Genomic DNA, 13722 nt, shown 5'->3' with positions numbered 1-13722 from the left:
ATGAATTTTAACAATATCCTTGGCTTTGGAAAGAGTACAGAAATAAGCAGTTAAGATGCTGAGATAAGTGAAAAGAAAATATGAAATGTTTAGATTCACCTGGAATAATGATTTTGTAACATTCAGAGTCCACTTTTTGTATCTTGCCCATTACTCTTATCAATGCTGAAGAGTCGTGCTTACTCAGGACTGAGTAGGTCTGGGTGAGGTCTGGGTGTGTTCTGGTAGGTCCTATTTTGTAGATGAGATATTTGGCAAGAATGCTCTCACCATTACAGGATCTGAGCTTATAGAATGTATTCTACTAATTTTCTACTAGTTTTCTGTTCTCCCTTAATGTCCTTTATGGAGCTGTAAAAATAGGTTATATGGAAGTATCTAGATACATGTGCACATATTTGAAGTTCTGTACCTTGAAGTGTTGAGTTTGTTAGAAAAATAATACATTTGGTCTTTAGAAAAGTGAGTTGAGAAGTATGTATCAGCAAGTAATACAGCACCATTTTTTAAAATAAATTCTCATGAAACCGTCATTCCAAATTTCATTCCTATTGATGTGATGATAGAGTCTGGGCAAACATCCTGTATTATATTAAAAAAGGAAAAAGAAAATGAATGGAAACTTGTTCATCTGAAAAAAAGTTTACATTTATAATTTTAAGTCTGTGACTTGGAGCTATTCACTGGTAACATTTTTGATACTATTATACCAAATAGCAAAATATGGATTTTAACTGGCCTGCTTTTCAATTCAACTGAACATTAAGTACCTTTTTAATGGTCTTGTTTGCTGGGAAGTGCACCATTACAATAATCTGCTTTTTACAGCCCATATCAAATATGAACCAACATCACTTATTACAAAGTTTGTGCTTTGGGAGACATTTTCATGGCATCTAACAGTACGAGCCCACATTTCTTGGAATTAGCCTTTAATGATATCATTTTCCAAAATGAGTTGTTGCTCAAACTTACTGATTGTTTTGTGGTTAAAATCTAATCCAGCAGCTATATTTAAAATGTCATACAAATTTGCAAGGAAAGGTCCACTGAAACTACTGTTCCATTAGTAGTTATATGAAGATGCTCTATGAGAGATACCATACAGCTTGGATGTTTCTAGTTTTCTGGGTTTTTTTGTTTTGTTTGTTTGTTTTTTCTCCCTACGTGATATCCAAGGGGTGAGTATGAAACCTCATTTTTAACTGTTGGCAATTCAACTTTTTACTATCATCTGCTGGAGAAGAGAGGACTATTACTGAAGGTGTCATGTAAAATAAAATTGAGTCTGAAGCCTCCTTTTAGCTGTCAGCCTTATTAAGGCGCTCTGAGTGTGGAACCTGGCACTTGGTACTGTATCAGCAGTGCCTGTGGGAGCCTGGGGAGGGCCTTCTCTTCGCTGTGGCTTTATGAGGCCTGGCTCATATTTTCACTGTTGCTCTGCCTTATTCTAACTTTCTAGCTGCAACTCATAGCACAGTAGGTCTAATCTAGATTGACATCTTTGCCTGGGGATTGATTGAAATTTATGTCTCAGAGTTGCTAATGTTCGCTGAACCATTTTATTGAAGATAAAGTAAATAAAATAGATTGCCATATGAGAATTCTCTGAAATCAAATGAAATAATTTGGAAGGTTTAAGCCCATGAAGCAAGCAAAGCAATGGAACAGAATACTTTTTTATGTTCAGTATATCTAGGGGTAAATATTCTTCTTATTTTGTGCCTAAAATAGTTATTTTTGTCAGTACAACTAAATGTTCTCAATTGCCATATTATTTTTGGTATTAAACAATGGGTCCTCTGAGAAAAAGTTGCATGAATATAAACTTTGGTGGCTTTATTGTGATGATTGTTTTTTCTTCCTCATCGTTTTGACACTTAGGAGCATGGATCAGTAGTTTTAGAGAATAGAATAAACAATATAAATGAATGGATTTGCCAAAGTGCTCTAAGAATCTTAAGGTTGGAAAATAATAGTTTTTCCAACCTTAGATTGCTAAAGGATGAACCTTAGTCTGCCAAAGGATGCTGAGTCATGAGAGTTTTATTCATCAATCAAGATTATGTGTTCACATGAGAACCCTCACAGAAAAACTGTGAAAGTTTTTCTTTTCTGAATAAAACTGTTATGTTTATTCAAAGAATGATCACAAAATATATGTGTTACGTATTAGTATAATTTCAAATAATTTGGGGGCAGAAGAAAAAAGAGCTATCTTAGCATCTTGAATCCTGTGAAATTATAACAATAGCGTATGATACCATAGGAACATATATGGACACATTTAATTTGTAAAATACAAAGATCTTTGCACTTGCATGAAGATACTTTAAGTGTCTGATGCAGAGAAGTGAAGACCTCTTGTTTGTGTGCCTGGATCAAATTAAAAGTAAACCTTTATAGGGGAAAGATCAATAAAAGAGTTTTTTTTAGAAAATTTCTGAACTTGCTAATTAAAGACTGTTTCTCTTCAGCCTTATAAAGAACGTGTTACTATTTTCTCCTATAATTTCTCTTGTAATTCTCTCTCCAAATTCAAGAAATTTTAATTTATATTCCTCTTGAATGTCTATAGTTGATTTTTAAAATTTGTCCTAATATATTTCCTTCATCTCTCAGGGGATGATTTATGCTTACTTTTTTGTTATATGCATTAAATACATTTTTCTTGTCTCTAAGTACCAAATAGTCCATCTGTTCTCACAATTATTAACTATTTCTTACAGTGATTTCAGCTGGCTCTGTCCTGAGTTAGATGCAGACATTACATTCTCATACCAATAATGAGCCATCTGAAAGAAATACCTGATACTGCTTTTTGCTCTTTCAAGAAATATTATCAGTCAAGAACTAACTTTGATGAGTTTCCCTACATGAGGTTCAGTCAGTGTTAGTGTCTCCCAAGGAATAGGTATATGTTGGAACTGACTTGGACAAGGACTCATGGTCACTCTACTCGAAGTATGCGTAAATAATTGGAAAAAGTCTCCCAACATGCAATACCATGATTCGTTATTGAAGATGACTACCAAGCATGACTCTTCTCCATGCATGTTAACAATGTCTGAAATTATTGTTACAACCAGCCCTTCTCCCACAAGTCTCCTCACCTCTCCCCCTCTTCCTTAGATAGCAGGATGGCTCCTCCTGAGAAGCTCTGGTTGTGGTACTGGGAGACCTGTGTTCTTCTTTGTCTCTGTTACTATCTGAGAACTTGGATAAGTGTGTTCATCTTTCTAAAGTTCAAAATTGTGATTTATTGGTGGAACAATTATTTAAGTGAAATTAATAAATTATTTAAATGAGAAATAAAGCCACAAAGAAAACAGAGACCTCAGTCCTACAATTCTAAGAATGAATCCTGCCAACATCCATGTGAGCTTGCAAGAGGGCCCTGATTCAAGAAACAGCAGGGAGGTCTGTACCTCAGCTGCAGCCTGGCGAGAGCAGATGATGCAGATAAGCCCGACCTGGACACCTGAGTCACAGAAATAGTGGGATAATGAATGCATGTTCCTTTATGCAACAAAGGCTAAACAAATCGTTTGTAATGATTTGTTAGGCAGCAGTAGGTAACTAATACAATTAAAAACAGTGGAAGACAAACCCCACATCCCTTATTGTTAAATGAGTAATGGTTAAAGATAATGTGGAACTTGAAATGACTTTCGAAGGGTAAAATTGAGCTGTTTGGAATTCTCCCCGTACATGAGCATGACAAATCCTGTACACACACAAAACAGTACATGTATGTAGATTTACAATTCGTATATTTGGGAGGATTTTAAGGTATGTTCAGGAAACAGGAGATATTTATTTTGGAGCAGAGAATGACTTCCACAGAAGCCTTCATCTTCCAGGTCTTCTAGGAACCATCGTCCTTACCTCTATTTTTTGTAGATCATTTTCTTACATTTTTTTCCTACTTAATTTTTTTCAGGATTTAACTTTTATTCCTCATGCTTTTTTAATTGTTGATTCACATATCATGAAATATGTATTCTTTCACATATCATGTATTATGTATTCCTTAGAAATCAGAAACTAGCCTATATTATAGACAATATAATAACAAGTAGGTATGTGGGCCAATTCTAAAAAATTAAATCACTCACTGTAGAATTGTTCATTCATGATATTGTAACGTCAATGATCTAGTATTTATGGCCACAGAAAGTAGCCTTTAGCAAAATAATAATAATAATAACACTTTAGCTTCTAAACTTTTCAATTAATATGGGTTTCTAATTTTTCCATCTTAAATACTTTGGTGATTCATCACTTGGAGAATGGTAGTGAGTAAGAGGAGTTTCAGTGCTAGACTACAGAATAAATAACATATATAAAATTTTTATAAGTATCCTTCATTTTATATTATTAAAATAGAAAGTGTATGTGCAACTTTCATAATTGAGATTCCAATGACATCTTTCTTTACAATCCATGTTATCTTAGCTATACTTTTTTTTTTTAGACAGAATCTCACTTTGTCACCCTCAGTAGAGTACTGTGATGTCACAGCTCACAGCAACCTCAAACTCTTGGCCTTAAGTGATTTTTCTTGCCTCAGCTTCCCAGTAGCTGAGACTATAGGTGCTGGCCACAATGCCGGGCTATTTTTTGGTTATAGTTGTCATTGTTGTTTGGCAGGCCAGGGCTGGGTTCGAACCCACCAGCTCCAGTGTTTGTGGTTGGCGCCCTAGCTGCTGAGCTACAGGCGCCCAGCCAGCTATACTTTATCTTTACTGGTAATAGTTGATATTTCTCACATGTTTATGCATTGACAAAAGTGGTTTGAAATATTTAAACCAAACAAAACATTTAAGAATAGAAAGTAATTCTGTGTGTTAGAAAAAAGAAAGACAACACACATTACATATATAGCCGAATTCTAAGCCAGATACTTCATATGTATTTTAGGTACTTTATATAATTTTTTGCTATGCTCTCTTATTCTGGATATTTTTTAGAGTTATTGTTTATATCATTAGTATGAGAATGAAAACAATGCAACATGCTTGACCTCACTTGACTTTCCTGACGTTCACTTATTTAAAAGGTTTGTAAAAAGTTTAATTACCAAATAGTATGGTCATTATTCATCTCATCATTTGATATAAAACGTCAACTGAATTGCCTCCCTGGAGTGCACTGTGTTTCACAGATCAATAGATTTACTGAGAGCTTGAAAGAGAGCTTTAAATGTTCATTGAAAAGAAGGAAAAATATATCCCTTTTGTAAAATGGCTTAAACAGTCATTTCATCAGTTACATAATTATTTTATTTACTTCTGTGACTAAATCCCCATATAACAATAGTTTCAGAGTATTACATCTCCTTTAAGAAAATTAAATTATGGTCTTAATCAGATTTCTTTTACTCAAATGCAGTGAATACACTTTAACAGGGAAATATAGAGGTAGTTTTTTAAAAATAAACTCTGCTTTTGAGATCCATTTTGAGTGACTTTTACTTAAAATATGATTGCAATATTTTACATACTCCCTATAAGTAATTTAAATCAAAACATTATTTTATATTTTATTCAATCCTAATTCATTTGTGAGTAAATTCTTACAGGAGGTTTGGAAGTAGAAGGAGAATCATTTCTTCTTTCTCAATAACTCCTTGGATGCTCATCAGTCCTGACCAAATCTCACTGAAATGTAGTTAATAATATTACAAAGTCCTAAAATTTACCAGGTCTTTGAATCACTTTACACATATTAACTCCCCAACCTTATGATGTAAGTTCTGCTATTTCCATTTTTACTGTTGCGTTATATAACTTGCCTAAGGTCACACAGCCAATAAATAGAAGAACCAGACTTGGATTCTTACTAGTAAGTCTCAACCATTTATACATATTGCACAAGGGGAGAGTAGCAAGAAAACAACTCCACTTTTTTTTTTTTTTTAATTTCAGGTTAATGTGAGGGTGCAAACTAAATCACAATATTTGAATTTGTTAGGCAGACTCCCTCTTGTAGTTATGTCCTACACCCCAAAGGTGTGCTATATACCCCTACATTGTACCCATTCAGTGGTAGTACCCCAACCCCCACTTCTCTCCCCTCCTGCAGTACCCCTCCCCAGCTTGACTTGAAATGAGCTTTTCTCCTATGTGGGCATGAATTAGATTGTCTACTGTCTAGATAATGAAATTGAATACATTGGGTACTTGATTTTCCATTCCTGTGATACTTTATGAAGAATATTGTCTTTCATCTCCATCCAGGTTAATACAAAAGATATAGTCTCCATCATTTTTTATGGATGAATAGTATTCTGTGATATACAAATACCACAGTTTGTTGTTAATCCACTCCTGAACTGATGGACATTTGGGTTGGTTCCACATCTTGGCTATTGTAAATTGAGCTGCAGTAAACAATCTAGTGCATATGTTTTTATGATAAGATGGTTCTTTTCCTTCTGGATAGATGCCTAGTAGTGGGATTGTGGGCTCAAATGGGAGGTCTAATTTGAGTTCCTTGAGGATTCTCCATACTTCTTTCCAGAGAGGTTGTATTAGTTTGCAGTCCCACCAACAGTGTAAAAGTATTCCTCTCTCTCCTCATCCATGCCAGCATCTGCAGCTTTGAGACTTTCTGATATGGGCTAATCTTGCTGAGATTAGGTAATATCTCATGGTGGTTTTAATTTGCATTCTCTGATGATTAGGGATGAAGAACATTTTTTCATATGTTTATTAGCCATTTGTCTGTCTTCCTCAGAGAAGGTTCTATTCATGTCCCATTATGGCCCAGTGATAGATGGGATTGTTAGCTCTTTTTTTGTTGATTAATTTGAATTCTCTACAGATCCTAGCTATTAAGCCTTTGTCAGATTTGTAATATTCAAACATCTTTTCCCATTCTCAGGATTGCCTATTTGCTTTAGTTATTGTGTCCTTAGCTGTGCAGAAGCTTTTCCATTTAATTAAGTCCCATTTGTTAATTTTTGTTCTCATTGAAATTGTCACTGAAGTCTTCATAAAATCTTTCCACAGGGCCAGTATCTTCAAGAGTTTTCCCCACACTTTCTTCCATGATTTTTATCATTTCATGCCTTAGATTTAAAAATGTTTTCTCCATCTTGAGTCAATTTTTATAAGTGGTGAAAGGTATGGGTCCAGTTTCAGTCTTTTGTGTGTGGTTATCCAGTTCTCCTGGCACCATTTATTGAATAGGGATTCTTTTCCCCAGTGTATGCTTTTGTTTGATACACTTTTTAATAGTATATCTGGACTATTGTTTGTTTTCATGACAGATAATCTAAGAGATAACTTTTGGTTCTATCCCTATTCTATAGTGATTTGGAGAATGGAATTTACATAGCAAAGTAATAGAATGCTCAGTGTTCTATTAGTGATGAGTATCGGGACTGACATATGATTTTACACTACTTACACACATACAGTCTAATAAGTCAATATATTACTACTTCTTGGATTCTAGCAAAAGACATGAAACCCTTAGTCAGAGACAAAGGACTGTATTAGTTACAGAATAGTCAGCAGCTAAGCATCTGCATGTTGGCATTATTTTCTTTTGCCCACAGGTGTCCCAGGGGTGATGCAATGTAGCCCAGATGGATGCTGTGCACCAGTGGGTATACATTGCAGTTGAGGAACACTGAAATAAGCCAATCTGCTAGTTTTGTGGAAAGCAGTAAACAAGCCTTCTCTTTGTCCCATAGAGATTATAATACCTTATGCCTTAAAGTTGCTGACTGCAAACACAACCCTAAGAAATATGCCAGGTGAATAGAGAATACAGAGTCTGTTTCTTGGTGCTTCCAACCAGAAGTTGATGAGAGTTGCAGGCTCACAAAGGGTGTCTTTTCCACCCCTGAACTCTATACTGTCTTAGTTTTTTATTGTGGCTTTAACAAGTGGTTTAAAATGACACAAATGTACTATTTTATAATTTGGGAAGTCGGAAGTATGAAATAGATTTCCCTGGGCTAAAGTGTAGGTGTCAGCAGGATCATGCTCCTTACTGGAGGCACTAGAGGGGGATCTATTTTCTAGCCTTTTCCAGCTTCTAAAGGATGCCCACATTCCTTTGGTTGCAGGCTCCTTCCATCATCAAAGCCAGCAATGGCTGGTTGAGTCTTTCTCACATCGCATCACTCTGAGATCGATTCTTTTGCCTATCTCTCCAATATTGAAGGACCCTTTGGATTACCATGGCCCACTGAATAATTCAGGATCATATCTCTATTTTAGGTCAGCTGATTAGTAACCTTAATTACATCTGTAACCTTAATTTCCCTTTGCAATGTAACCTAACATTTTTACATGCCCTAGGGATTAAGATGTGGACATCTTTGGGAGGCCATTAATCTGCTTACTACACATGCTGTCTTGGTTTTTGGTAAATTTACGTGAGTTAAATTTGACCACTTTGACTTACATAGGTTGTGATCAAACAATTCAGTTTGTATAATAAAGCATTATTTAAGACCACTATTAAGGATTTTAAGCAGCAGGATTAAGGCAATCTGTACATATTGACCTTATGCCCCCAGGGTCCTGTACTTAGCCAATTTTAAATAAGCAAGAGACATTTGTAGGCCTAGACAAGATACAATCTAAGGCCAATCAGTTATTCGTTATGACCCACACAAGGAGTTTTGGTGAATATGTTGATCCTTAGTGTCACTATAAGAATTACAGGGGGTGGGGACAGGTAGGCCACAAAGAAACTCCCAATAGATAACATTCTATGGCCCTTTCTTCCTCACAGACAAACGTGTAATTTGAAGGAGTGCAGTACATCTCTTTGACATTTGTTGCTTAGCTTTATTGGATACCTTTACTTATTAGTTTGGTTAAGTCACTTGAGCAGAGTCACTGACTCGCAGCAGCCTTGATTGCCATACATTCCATGAGCCAGGGCTGATCAGAATTAGGAAGAATGATGCATTTATATTAAATTACATGGTATTCGTCCATGTGTTTGTATACATACTGGCAATGAGAGTAGGGAGGGGATGTTTGGGAGTTGCCAGTGATGGCATAGGGATAAAAAAACAAAACAAACCAAAAAAAACCCAAACTTTTCTTGTCTGATTGTGTTCACATTAACCTTTCTGCTTCCATAGCAATATGGATAGGATGACAGACTAAGAAGAAGGTCACATTGCTAGCTGCAAGAGTTACTTTACTTAAGTGGGTGGTAATTATTTTGCTGATCTATGATGCTAGATCTGGAGCTGAAAGAGCATTAATTGTTCCTTTCCTCCCACCTCCGGGGATTGAAGGAGCTCATACTCCACAACCACAAATTTGGTGTGTCACATTCTAGTAGCTGTTTCACTAAGGGCATCTGAAAGGGCAAGATGGGAATGAAAGAAAGAGCTTTTCTGTGACATAGAAACTTACTGTATTCCCCACCAGCCCACGTGAGTCACTGTAGGGTGACTGGTGAACCATATACTTGACCAGTGGTCATAATATTCATTACCTAAGATTATGTTAATCTAACTGGAATATAAAGGGAGCCGAACTACAATTAGTTTGAATTTCCAAGGTCCCCTCATAAGTGAGTTGCCACGTGGAAGGTATACCAATCAGGTTGGCTGGGAATTTCTATTAGGATAAAGTAAAATGCATTATACTCAGGAATGGTTAGAGCAGAATCCCCAATTTTCAAAATAGGTCAGTATAACCCTCACTGTTTTCATCTTGATCCTTAACTAGGTGATAATCAGAAGGAGATAATGTCTTTCTGGGCCAGCTGCGTTCGGTGACCAAGTATCCTACTAAGGTGTGTGGACCAAAGACAGATGACAGGAGATGGCTTAGAAATCTTTCTGATTGCCCTCAGAGGAGGGAGTACCAGCCCTTTAGAGTCCAGATCCTTCTGGAAGATGTGTGTCGAAACATGGACCATTCCTCAGTTAACTTGGCTTTCAGCCCATTGTTGGGTGACCTCTGCATTAAAAGCTGCAGTATTGTCAAACTGCAGGTGGCTTAGAAAGCTGAAAATACGCCATAGTTAAGATCCAAGGGCCACAACAGTGTGGTTAGGGTTGGCTGATTAGGCTGAAATGGTGCCATTGTAATCTAAAAAAGTGTCAACATCGGTGAAGCACCAATAGCAGTGGCCCTGGGAGGGAAGCAGAAGATCAATATAGTTACTTTTCCAGGGGCAAGCAGAGTCAATTCTGGGTGGAGACAATTCTCTGTGGTGCTCTCAAGTTTCTACATATCTTGTGAGAAGAGGCACTAACCTGCTCTTTGGTTTGTGAGTATCTGTTCAAGGGTACCTAGTGGACAGTTTTGGAAGGCAGGTAAACAGCTTTCTTTGGAGTTGAGAGCAGGTTTGTTCATTGTCTATTATGATAAAGACACTATGTCCTTCTGGGATAAAGATCAGACAAGCTTGTTTCCCTTTACAAAAGCTCCTGGTTCCCTGAGCTCAGTGATCTTCTCCGTTAGCACAGCCCACTGTGTCTGCACTTGTCACTGGACATCACCCTGTGGAAACTAAAGTTTAGGAAACTGACTAACTGGTTCATTTTCAAATGGGACCCTTTTGCAGTTCTTGACAAACGCCAAGTGAAATGTGGCCTTCTTGGCCACCAACAGGGCACCAGCTTTTGGCAGGTGTTGCCCATCTGGCACACAGTGTCTACTTCTGCAGTAGAACATAGTGTCATGTTTATGATGGTGGATGCACTCCCATGACAGAAAACTTTCTGATCCTGTCTCTGTCATATCTTTTTGGTCCATACACCATGACTGGTATGATGATGGATCCTGTAGCAATGCTGGTAATCTGGTTAGGGCAGGCTTAATCAGTGTCTTAATTCAAATTGATCTCTGTAGAAAATAGAGTCTTAGTGTGGGTGCCTCCAGGAGGGACCCATAAGGATCAGGAAACACACTCCCCTCCCCCATAGTTCTCAGCTTTGAAGGAAGGAAGTATTTCGAATCTGACAGTCGGAGGTGTTTTTTTTTTTTTTTTTTTTTTTTTGTTTGTTTTTTATTAGAGATGAGCTCTCACTTTATTGCTGAAGCTGAAATGCATAGCTTACTGCAGCTTTGAATTCCTGGAATCAATCATCCTATTTTGCCTTCCTGAGTAGCTTGGACTACAGGTGTATGCTGCTGTAGCTACCTAACTGAACGAACAAACAAAAAAATCTTTTTGTAGAGATTTGGTCCTTGCTGTGTTGCCCAGACTAGTCTCAAACTTCTAGCCTCAGTCAATTCTCATACTTCAGCCTCCCAGAGTACTGGGGTTATGGGCATGAGCCACAGCACCTGGGTCAATCTGTGGTTGTTTAAGTGGTAGACCAAACAGCAGGACCATTGTCAATAATCCTGTATCTAATAACAATCTCACCAAGTTCATAAAAGGGAGTTTTGGTTTGCGCTACCAGATTACCTTGAGCTAGCCCACTGGGTTGAGTGACTAAGCAGCAGGTGTCTAAGGAATGGCTTGAGGTTTCTATTTAGCCAAAGTATCAACGAAGTAGGTCTAGGCATGTGAGGGAAGCTCTATAAATTGGTTGAGATAGTAGCTTTACTCAGGTGGTGCAATGAGGGAGAAAGTTTCCCCCAGAGGACAAGTTACTCCTTGTTCATGTACAACTAAGATGTCACTAGATCAGGCTAGTTGGCTCTGTATGCATCATTTCCATTTGACTAGTGATGCTTATCAAGGCCCTTGCTGACAGTTGTCAAACCTGAGGTGGTCTACTTTCAAAATGGAAAGTCAAGCCATAGAATCACAAGGGTCCCCCATGTGTCAGGTATTAGCAGAGCATAATAGCAAATGTACAGTACTGCGTCAGGCAGGTGGCACTGTGTTACTGGAAAAATGCTGTCTTAGTTCTTTGGCAGCCACCAGAGCTTTTAATTAAAACTCTCATTTCCCTTTATTTGTTTCAAGTATTCATAGTTCTTCTGCTAGAGAACCTGAGTGAGGAGCAAGTGAGAGTTTAACTACATGTCCATCGGTCACATGTCTTCATTGGCCATCCCTAAATGGGAGAATCTTCTTTGACACTTAATGGACAGAGAATATAAAGCTGCTCAACACCAGTCATACTGCAGCAGTGAAAGCCAAGTACACTGATACACCAGGCAAAAGGGTCCCTCCAGTGCATTCTCCAACCCAACCACATTAGGTAAATTCTGGTGCATTTTCCTTCTGTAGGAACCAAGACCAAGGCCTCTGATGTGTGCGTGAATTGGGGACCACAGTGACAACTTTCAGAAGACCCTGCTATTTTTTTAGCTGGGAGTTGGGGATGAAGGGTCGTAGGGAGTCAAGCTTACCGGGACAATGGCAGTGGTGACTAGGGAACTGAAGTGCAACCTTTTAAAAAATTCTTTATTAATCTCTTTTTTACTTTTAATTACTGACCTTTTGCAATAGAGTTGGTTCTTGAATACTAATATCCCTTCCTTGTATCTTGTGGGCCCAGAAACCTCTTTTGTTTTGCCCATTACATGCTGCTATATTTTATCTCATAACTCTTAGAACCTTCAGCTTCTCATGCACCTGGTGTCCGATTCTTTTTATCAGCTAAGTCAGGGTTTCAGCAGGGACCAGATGCATGAGTTTGGCCAGTCTTTGTTATTAGACATTTACCCTCACTGTTGAGTGGCTACTTGCTGACTGTGTAACCACATGAACCTTAATGTTTTAAATTCATCCAAAAGTCTGTTCTGAAAAGGGGGTCTTGCTTGCCCACACTATTTATTTTAGGTTTGGGGATTTTGTAATTCAGTAGCCACAGCCATGTTGTCTTTTAGGTATGGTTGCTAGACTTATCAATAAAATAGGTCATTCTACTACTTGCTTTTAGAAGAGTGAACAACAATCAAGGTATCATTTGAACAGCTTGTTTAGAACTCCTCTCTCTGTTCAGCATCTAAGTGTTAATTTGCCTTCCATTCATAAATCCATACTCACTCTCATCCATGGCATTGGCAAGAGCATTCACTTATAGATCACAGGGAGTCTTCATTTCTCTAACCCTGACCCATGTATCCTTTTCCTCCTTCTGCCTTACAGAAGACATGTATCTGTAAGCATCCTATTGCCATAAACCTGTTGGGTTTGGGGTTTGATTTTACCATAGAGTCAAACAATGAGCCTACTATTCTTTTCTGGATGCTTGCAGGAGACAAGAGATGTCTGGGTCAGAGACAAAGGACTGAATTACAGCATCGCAGGCAGCGTAAGCAACAGCCTTACTGTGTTGGTTCCCCTTGCCTCAAAGCTTAACAAAGATATAACATAGCCCAGATGGATGTTGTGTAAGCAGTGAGTTTGTGGTGAGTTTGAGAAACCTACCACTTTATAGACTGCAGAAATTTAGCTTGTTCTTTGTCTTGTAAGGCAATGTTGTCTCATTCCTTAAGACTGTGCACTGCAAATACAACCCTGAGAAATGGCCCAGGGCAGGATCAGTGAAGGGGATTGTATTCTTGGCACACCTAGCAGGATGTGTAAAAACTTGAGAGACCCAGGGAAAATTCATTAACCACCACTATAGAACTTCACCCCTACCTCTGCATCTTGTCTTCCAGAGTTTTCTGTAACTCAGAATTTTGGGGAAGAAAGTCAGAGACTATCACTAAAATATCTTCATGATTCAAGAGACAAGATCCAAAGACTCATTGAAAATAAGTCTCAGGCAGTGCCTGTGGCTCAAAGGTGTAGGGTGCCAGCCCCATATGCCAGAGGTGG

Source organism: Otolemur garnettii, unplaced genomic scaffold (assembly GCF_000181295.1).
Source record: "Otolemur garnettii isolate 467f Iridium unplaced genomic scaffold, OtoGar3 scaffold00037, whole genome shotgun sequence".
In the NCBI taxonomy this organism is placed as follows: Eukaryota; Metazoa; Chordata; class Mammalia; order Primates; family Galagidae; genus Otolemur; species Otolemur garnettii.
This window is presented reverse-complemented; position numbering follows the sequence as displayed.